General features: G+C 39.1%; 1 protein-coding gene across 1 annotated transcript in view; it reads left to right on the top strand.

Moving 5' to 3' along the window:
- Nucleotides 1-9,656, top strand: part of Gprin3 (GPRIN family member 3) — an 85,208-nt gene that overhangs the window by 51,112 nt on the left and 24,440 nt on the right. The window lies entirely within an intron of this gene.

Raw genomic sequence — 9,656 nt, 5'->3', positions numbered from 1 at the left:
ATATGGTCGATTTTGGAGAAGGTTCCATGGGGTGCTGAGTAGAAAGTTTGTCCTTTGGTGTTTGGGTGGAATACTCGGTAGATATCTGTTAAGTCCATTTGATATATGGTTTTGTTTAATTCAGATGTCTCTTTGTTAAGTCTCTGGCCTGTTGATCTATCTAATGGAGATAGTGGGGTATTGAAGTCCTCTACTATTTAATGAGTTGGGGTTAATTTGGGTCTTAAAGTCCTGTAGTATTTTTTTTATGAAGTTGGGTGCACCAGAGTTTGGTGAATATATGTTCATGATTGTAATATCTTCTTGATTGATTGTTCCTTTGATCAAAATGAAATAGCCCTCTTTGTCTTTTCTGGTTAGTTTCAGTTTAAAGTCTATTTGTCAGATATTAGGATTGCTACGCCTGCTTTGTCCTTAGTGCCATTTGCTTGGTATATTTTTTTCCATCCCCAGGTGTCTGAGGCCCCAAGACTAGGAATGGCGCAGGGCCCAAACTAGGAGTATAGAACGGTGGGGGGGATGGAAGGGTGAATGTGGCTTAGGGAGTCCCGGTGCAGAGGGCTGCGCTATAGACTTACCCCAAGAGGTCTTAGGATAGTAGTGCAGACTAGGAGAGTTAGCCAGTGGTGCAGGCCCAGGGAAGCAGAGAGAGGTGAGGGCGGGGCCAGGACCAGAAGTGGTGCTCCTGGGGCCCAAGAAAGGGACTGAGTTGGTCTGGGTGAGAAGGATCAGGAAGCAGTATTGGTTCCCCAGGTGTCTGGGGCCCCAAGACTAGGAATGGTGCAGGTCCCAAACTAGGAGTATAGAACGGCAGGAGGGATGGAAGGGTGAATGTGGCTTAGGGAGTCCATAACACAATTTTAATGCAAAATAAGTCCTTAAATGTGCAATGTCTACCTGTGCACGAGGCTGTTATGAAGAAATCTTAATTTTAAATTACCTGTTTTTGTCCTTTAAATCCTTCTGTACACTGTATTTTTGTAAGTACTAATAAATTTTAATTAAATCAAAAAATTAATTTTTTGTTTTGTTTTCATATTTTGAGATGTGATCTCCCTGTAGCTATAACTGGCCTGGAACTCACCATGTAGACCTGGCTACCTCTATCTCTATCTGCCTGCCTCTGCCTCCTTAGTGCAGAGATTAAAAGCATGTGCCACCATGCCCAGCAAATTAAATTAAAATTTTTAAAGGAAGTATTGTAATCACTTCTTTATTAGTCTTCAAATAAGATACACCCCTCAAAGGGATGGAGCTAGAAATTCCCATTCTCCTGGATGATGTCTTTCAAAGGATAAGATTTATTACATAGATGAGCTATCCCTAAACCAACAATGACATACATCTCTTCATGTTAAAAGCATATTTTCATAAATGAAAATGAGGACAGCATAAGAACAGTCTGGGAAAAGCAACTTAAGTAAGAATATTGTGAAGCCTCAGAGATATCACTTTAAACAGTATTTTCTTCTTGCTGACTTTGAAAATTGCTTCCATGGCTTGGTTTGGAGCCTGTAGATTAGCGAGAGAGATAAGGAGATTATGACTTCCTTTAACTCCTTGCTTGGTCAGGCTGACCCCTTCACAGAACAAAAAGTAAGCAGAAACTATGTAAAGGGCAGTGACAATGTGAGGGCAGCACAAATCCTTTTCTCTGTTAGAGAGGCTGAGGGTGTGTGTGTATTCAGATTTGGCTAAGTGACGAACACCAACGTTTAAATTTTTTGTTGTTTTTGAATGAGTAATGTAGCCATATACTTTAAAATTCAAAATATATGAAAGAATGTAAAATAGAGTCTTTCCCTATCGTGTCCCTCAGCATCCAGCTCCCCTTCCCTGATCACAGCTTGTGATTTATCTTTGCAGAAATTCTTCACATATATACAAAGATACTTATTTTCCCTTTTTAGTTTAAATGGTACCATTCTAAATATCTGCCTTGAGTGGTTTACCAAGGTTTCCAAACTGTCCGCCATGGACGTACTAACCTGCATCCTCACTGGTGGTATGTCAGAGCACCGTCTTTGCCTGGAGGGTGGATCCCTGTCCTGTTGCATGTCCAGCTGGAGTAAACTCTCTGCATATTTTACCACTATTGATTCCGGTGATGTTTGTTGCCATCAAGGAGCTATACTCACCCTTGCCTCCAAGAACTTGACAATTCCTGGAACATTCTAGATTGCCACAACCACAGGCTAGGCTGCTACTAAGCATCTAGTGAGAGGCCGGGACTGCTCAGCCTCCAGCAATGCAGGACAGTTTCTCATCCTTCAGTGAAAAGAGTACAGAATGTCACTACTGCCAGAGGCCTGGACAGCCATTTCCCTTGATCACATTAACTATGAAACATGGAGAAAGAGGGTCCCCTAGAGGTTCTTAGTCTCATTCATGAAAGAATTTAAGAATGGACCCAAATAGAAGCTTTTACAATTTTATTAAAATCTTAATCTTAATGAAAAATCCTCAGAGCGGGCAATCTGGTTATCTTGGCAGCTACCTTGAGGAGGTAAATAGTGGGAAGAAGGAAAGAAAGCCATGGGAGCCATGCAGGTTTAGAGCCTGCATGGAGGTCAGACACCTGGCTGACTGGCAGGCCCATGGCTGGGAGAAGGAAGCTTTAGAGAAAAAGTGAAGAAATACAAGATGCTAGGATAGCCCAAAGCCTTAAAGAAAGCATGTAAGAAAGGCATGAAGATGAAAAGGAGAAATTACACTTTCCTGAAGAGTTCAGGAAAGTGGACAGACTTAAGGAGACCTACATGGCTGTGGCTGGTCTGGAAGTTCTGCTGTGACCTGAGCTAGTCCCAGGAATAAATATTCGCTACTTAATTAACACACCAGGTATTCTGCCTATCTATTTAGCATAACCTGCCTTCCTGAGAGTGGTTCTATTGCCGGATAATTGACTAGTGAAACTGGAAAAATGGGTCCTCCAACAGATAGACTAGACATTTTTATAGTTTGGACCAGTTAATTTATGGGGCTTATTGATACTCTATCAACTATACACCACAAAATTTCAGATCCTCCACTAAAAGTATGTGCTGAATAAAATCCATTTCTGTGGTATATTTGGAGCTTTCTTGTTTCTCTTTTTCTCTTGCAATACCCCAGTTTTACTCAATGATTTGCAGGAATCGTGAGCCCCTCAACAGCATGTGGTAGCTACCTTGCTTATATTTGTATGCTGAATCTCTGGCATGCAGAGGCACGCAGCTTATTAAATGAATGCATGAATACTGCATGCATTTCCTAATCGTCTTTGATTTAAGAGATTATTTTCCTTTTAATCAAAGACCATTCTCTTTTACCCTTCTCTTTTCTCACAATTTCAAACATCTCTTTTTCATTAGATTTTCACAGTCAATTGTTTTCTTAACCCATAGAATGGTTGTGCCAAGAGTTGTAAATTGAATTAGAAATATTGGCCTTTTTCCTGATTTGAACATCTATAAAGCATATTTTATTGCCAGCACTAAGTCACTTAATTACATACTGCTGTGCTCCCTTACAGCTTCTGATTGAGTTTATCTTGTCTCCTTAAATGGATTAAGATCTCCTTAAGAGAGAGAAGGAAAACTTGCATGCACCCTGATACCTAACAGTATTTTACTAGAAAGCAATATGCTTCTGTTCTCTTTCTCATCACAACACACAGGCCAAACCCCAAGCAGCCTGACTCCAGCAAAGAAGCCTACTTATGCTGAAGAACAAAGCACCACCCCACATTCCCTCAGACACAAACTGCAGAGGGACAGCACAGCAGCAGGACGTGGAAGGCCGTAGCTTCCTGGTCTCCTCTGGCTTCTGTGGTCCCTCAAGCAGGAGCCCTAGTGGCTGAGCTCCCACACTGCTTCCTTTTCACATCATGTCTTTCCATCACCACACACTTTATCACCATTCAATGTAATCAAAGACCCCAGCGTGAAAGGCAGAGAAGATCCTCACTTGCTTGATGTGATCCAAACGCAGAGATATTACAAGTCTCCACCCACTGAGGGTCTCACCTCTGCACTTGGAAGATACCTTTGCCAGAAGGAAAGCAGGTTGAGGTGAAGACTTGATTTTAATGAGAATGGGGATAGTTGGGGATTTGGGGGATGGGGTAACCAGGGGAAAAGGCAGCAGGATCAGCAAGGTCAGAAAGGGAGAAGCATGGACAAGAATATTTGTTCATAAGTCTGAGTGGAGTGTTATTGGTGCTAAATATATCCTGTTGAAAATTGGGATGCAAAGCAGCTTTGATCATATCTAATGTAGGATTTTAAAATGCAAATGTAAAAAATGCAAATACAGACTGCCAAGTTTACTTCTATTAGCTCGTTATTCAACCACCATTTAGCTCTGAGATTTCTTGCATGGTCTTTGCAATTAAAATAAGCTTGCAATTGAAGCACTTCAAAGTTGAGCTGCAAAAGAAGAGATTAACGTTCAGATTCCAGTATCTGTCAGGTGAAGCAAGAAAACCAAAGGAGCCAGCTTGATTATATAAGACAAAAGTAGCAAAGCCTCAGTATGTTAAATCTCTCCTCAAAGAGTTAAAATTAAAAACAAAAGTCCTTCCCCAAGCTCCACCAGCCAGTAACCCACTTCCCTTCACCCCCTCCTCTACCTCTGCCCCCTTTACTACTGAAACTGCCCTGTGGCTCCTGTGATTCAGGGAGCACTGCTCATTTCCACTGTGATCCCCACTCCCCTGACACCAAAGACCATCAGTAGAATTGTGTGACAGACCTTTGAAGATCAGCAACGAGAATCTTCTAATTCTACAGGTTTGGTTTTGTGCTCAGAAGTTCATACCTCCTCCAGATGTTTAGGGAACATGTCTGACAACCCATTGGCACATCAACACAGAGTTACCACAATATTCAACCCCAAGCACCATTCATCTGGTCCACAACATGACATGTTGAAGTAACGGCAAGCAAAGATCCAAAGACGTGCTCAAAAAAGGTGAGACCAGATATCCATACCAGGAAACACCATCAGTATTGTGCTGGATAGCTTTAATGTCAACTTGACAGACCTGGGTTGAGGAAGCCTCAGTTGGGGAATTGCCTTCATTGGACTGGCCTATGGCCATGTCTGAGGGGCATCTTCTTGATTGTTGTGTGATGTGGGAGGGCCCAGCCCACTGTGGGTGGTGCCACCCCTGGGCAGGTGGGCCTGTGTTACATAAGAAAGCAGGCTGAGCAGGGGCCAGGGGAGCAAGCCAGTAAGCAGTGTTCCTCCATGGCCTGTGCTTCAGCTCCTGCCTCCAGGTTCCTGCCCTGAGTTCCTACCTTGGGCTCCCTAATGAACTGCGACCTGGAAGATGTAAGCTGACTAAACCCTTTCCTCCCCAAGTTGGTATTAGAGTATTTTGTCACAGCAATGGAGAAACAAACTAGGACAAGTATCTAACTCCAGATGCCTATATCCAACCACAAAAATATAAACAACATGAAAAACCAAGACAATACATCTCCTCCAGAAAGCAGTACCATGGCAATGTCCCATGAGAAGAGCAACTTAGTTGAGGCACAAGACAATGATTTAAAAATAGCAATTATAAATATGTTCAATGAACTTAAAGAGAATATGCATAAATTCTGGAATGAAGATCATGAAAACACAAACAGCTGAATGAAATAAAACAATACAAGATATGAAAATAGAATTTAAAATGAAATAGAATTTCTGAAGAAAAGCCAACCTGAAATAAAAATTGAAATGAGAAACTCCATCAGTGAAATAAAAAAGTCAGTGGAAAGCCTCACAAATAGAATGGATCAAGAGGAATAGAAAATATTAAGGCTTGAAGGCAAGGTAGAGGAATTGGATCACATAGCCAAAGAAAATGTTAAATATAAATAAACACAGGAACAGCACACACAGGAACTCTGAGATACCATAAAAAGACCAAACCTATGAATCATAGATATAGAAAAAGGAACAGAAACCTAGATCAAAGGCACAGAAAGTATTTTCAACCAAATCATAGAAGAAAACTTCCCAAATCTAAGGAAAGAGGTGCCTATCAAGGTACAAGAGGCAAAAAGAACACCAAATAGGACCAGAAAAGAAAGTCCCCATGTCATCTAATAATCAAAATACTAAATGTACAGAACAAAGAAAGGATATTGAAAGCTTCCAGAGAAAAAGACAAATCACATATAAAGGCAAGCCTATCAGAGTAATACCTGACTTTTCAATGAAGACTTTTAAAGCCTAGAGGGCATGGACAAGTTCCACAAGTTCCTAAAAACCACAAGTTCCAGTGAAGGCTATTATACCCAGAAAAGCTACTGTTCATAATAGAAAAGAAAGAAAAATTTCCCATGATAAAAACAGATTTAAGGAATTTATGACCACTGAGCCAGTACTACACAGGATACTGGAAGCAATACTTTGGTCTGAAAAGAAAGTCAATCATATGCCAGAGAGCACAGGGAATAATTAAATTCTGAATATTTGAATATCTAACAAAATAGACTTTAAACTGAAACTAGTAAGAGATAAGGAAGGATACTTCAAACTCATTAAAGAGAAAATCCCCAAGAGAATATTATAGTTCTAAACATTTACACACCAAACACAGAACCACCCAGCTTTATAAAAGATACACTATTAGACCTAAAACCCCAGAATGATAATGATACAGTGACAACAGGTCACTTCAGTGCCCTTCTATCACCAATAGACAGGTCATCCAGACTAAAACTAAACCAAGACACTCTGGAATTAAATGAAATCATAAATATGTTATATGTTACTAACAGACATCTGTAGACACTAAAGAATATATTTTCTTCTGAGCAGCCCATGGAACTTTCTCCAAAATTAACCATATATTAGGACACAAAGAAAGTCTCAACAAATTTAAGAAAATTGATAAATCACCCTGCATTCTCTACAACCACAAAGGAATAAAGCTGGATATCAACAGCAACAGAAACTACAGAAAGTACACAAATTCCTGGAAACTAAACAACACACTACTAAATAAAAATTTGCCAAGGGAGAAATCAAAAAGGGAATTTAAAAACTTTTATAACTGAATGAAAATGAAAATACAACATACCAAACTCTATGGAATACAATGAAGGCTTAGAGGAAAGCATATAGCACTAAGTGCTTTCATCAGAAAATTAGAGACATTTCATTAATAACTTGATGTACCCAAAGGCCTTGGAAAAACCAAGAACAAATACCCCCCACCTCCGAAAAATTAGTTGGAAAGAGATAAACAAAATCAGGGTTGAAATTGATGAAATAGAAATGGAAAAAAAAAATACGAAGAATCAATATAACAAAGAGTTTGTTCCTTGAAGAGATGACAAACTTTAGGAAGTTTAACCCAAAGAAAGAGAGGGGACCCAAATAATAAAATCAGAGATGAAACAGGAAACATCAAAACAGACACTGAGGAAATTCAGAGAATAATTGCATACTTTAAAAACATCTATAGTTGACTAAACTGGAAAATCTAAAAGAAATGGATGAATTTCTAGATATATACAGTTTATCAAAATTAAGATAAAATAAGTAATTTAAAAAGATCCATAACAACCAATGAGATAGAAGCAGTAAAAAATCCCCCAACCAAAGAAAGCTCAGAACCAGATGGATTCAGCACAGAATTCTACCAGACCTTCAAAGAAGAACTAACACCAATACTCCCCAAATTATTCCATAAAATAGAAACAGAAGGGACACTTCCAAATTCTTTTTAAGAAGAAGAAGCCAGTATTACTCTGATACCAAAACCAGACAAAGACTCAATAAAAAAGAAAATTATAGGCCCTAAATAACATAGATGCAAAAGTTCTCAGTAAAATACTTGAAAAGTGAATTGAAGTAATTGGAGCACACATCAGAAGGATCATCCACCATGATCAAGTTGGCTTCATCCCAGAGATACAGCAGTTCTTCAGTATACATAAATCTATAGATGTAATCCACCAAATAAATAGACTCAAGTACAGAAACTACATGATTATCTCATTAGATGCAGAAAAGACCTTTGACAAAATCTAACTTCTTGTCATGATAAAAGTCATGGAGAATCTAGGGATACAGGGGACATCTCTCAGCATAAAAAAGGTAATATACTATACTCCAGGGAATGTACCCATACCCAACGGGACTTTAAAAAAAATATAGGTGATGAAGTGAGGCAGGTAGGGAGGTGGGGGTGGATCTGAGAGGAGATGGGAGAGAGGGTCTGAATATTATCAAAATACATTGCACAAAACTCAAAGAATCAATAAAAGTATTATTTTTTAAAAAATCTTCTAGGCAATTTTCAACATTAATTTTATATTTAATCATGAATTAATTCCACAGGTGGGCAAATAAAGGGTTTAACTTCTCAAGGTTACTGAAATGAGAGACTTTGATTTTGCTGAAAAAAGGCCCAAAGATCTGCATGCTGTACCTGATCTAAAAGGATGAGAGCTCAGTGTTTTATTGACTTCAGGTCAGCTGAATGATATTTTTTCCAATGATAATCCTTGGGCTAGGGCTTGAGAGACATAAAACAAACTTAATTAAATGTGGAGTCATATGAAATATACTGTATAATTCATTATGACAAAATGACAAATAATGATTTTAAAATAATAAAGACAGACCATGATTGTGTATCTTCTAAGTACTACGTTTAGTGCTTACCCTCATTATTTCACAGTCCTTTAAGGTAGGAATATTCTCTTTCATGACATTTTTAATGCACCACCCTGCAGCACAATGCCAGGCCACTCTGTCTCTAAGCTGAAGAATCTGACAAGCAGCAGGTACTGAAGCACTCTCTAATTCCCTCCCCAAAGCAGGTCTTGAGAGTCCCAAGGAAAAGGTGACCCCTTGTTCCTGCATGTTAGAGCATCCTTGCTGTAAGACAAAGGGACTAAGCAGGAGCTCAGGAAGAGGCCTAGCCAAGTTCCCAGTCTCCTGGTCTTAGCTGATCCCCTTCATTCTGGCATGTTTTCTCATGACTTTATACTCTGCACCAAGTCTAGCATAAAAACACTTTGGCTTAACTCTTTCTCCACGTCTTTATTTTAATGTAAAAATTTCTTTTTTATTAGTGTGTGTGTGAGTGTGTGTTATGTGTGGATGCATGTACCACAGCATGTGCGTAGAGGTCAGAAGGTAATTCTGTGGAGCCACCTCTCCTTTCCTCTTTTACATGAGTTCTGGAGATCGAATTCAGGTCACCAGGTTTTCACAACGAGTGCTTTCACCCACTGAGCCAGCTTGCCAGGTCTCTTCACTTATTTTTTTTTTTTAATTTTTTAAACTAATAACCTCACGATTACAGCATTTCATTATAGCTTTAAGATATTCAGTAACACACTCCAGAGCAAGCATACATCTCTTTCAAAAGTGGCTGTAAATTTTTAGGTTCACAGTTGAATTAATACAGTTATACAATATTGAACGCAGTATAAGCCCTGTAAGACATAAAATTGAATGAGTTTTTACCCTTTAAAGAAGATCTCCATTTCATTTTAAAATACGCTGTTTCCTACATTTTTAATGCTACTAATGCTTAGAGTTTGCTCGCGTGTCTTTAATCTCTATGTATCTGATGATTACTAGTCATAGTCGGTTACACTCGGATCCTTAGTACCTGAGTATGGATATAAAGTCATCAGGTAGATTTCAATAGTAAC

This window comes from Nannospalax galili, unplaced genomic scaffold (genome assembly GCF_000622305.1).
Source record: "Nannospalax galili isolate Female #2095 unplaced genomic scaffold, S.galili_v1.0 scaffold441, whole genome shotgun sequence".
Classification (NCBI taxonomy): Eukaryota; Metazoa; Chordata; class Mammalia; order Rodentia; family Spalacidae; genus Nannospalax; species Nannospalax galili.
The sequence above is the reverse complement of the archived record's forward strand: the minus strand, read 5'-3'. Positions and strand labels throughout refer to the sequence as shown.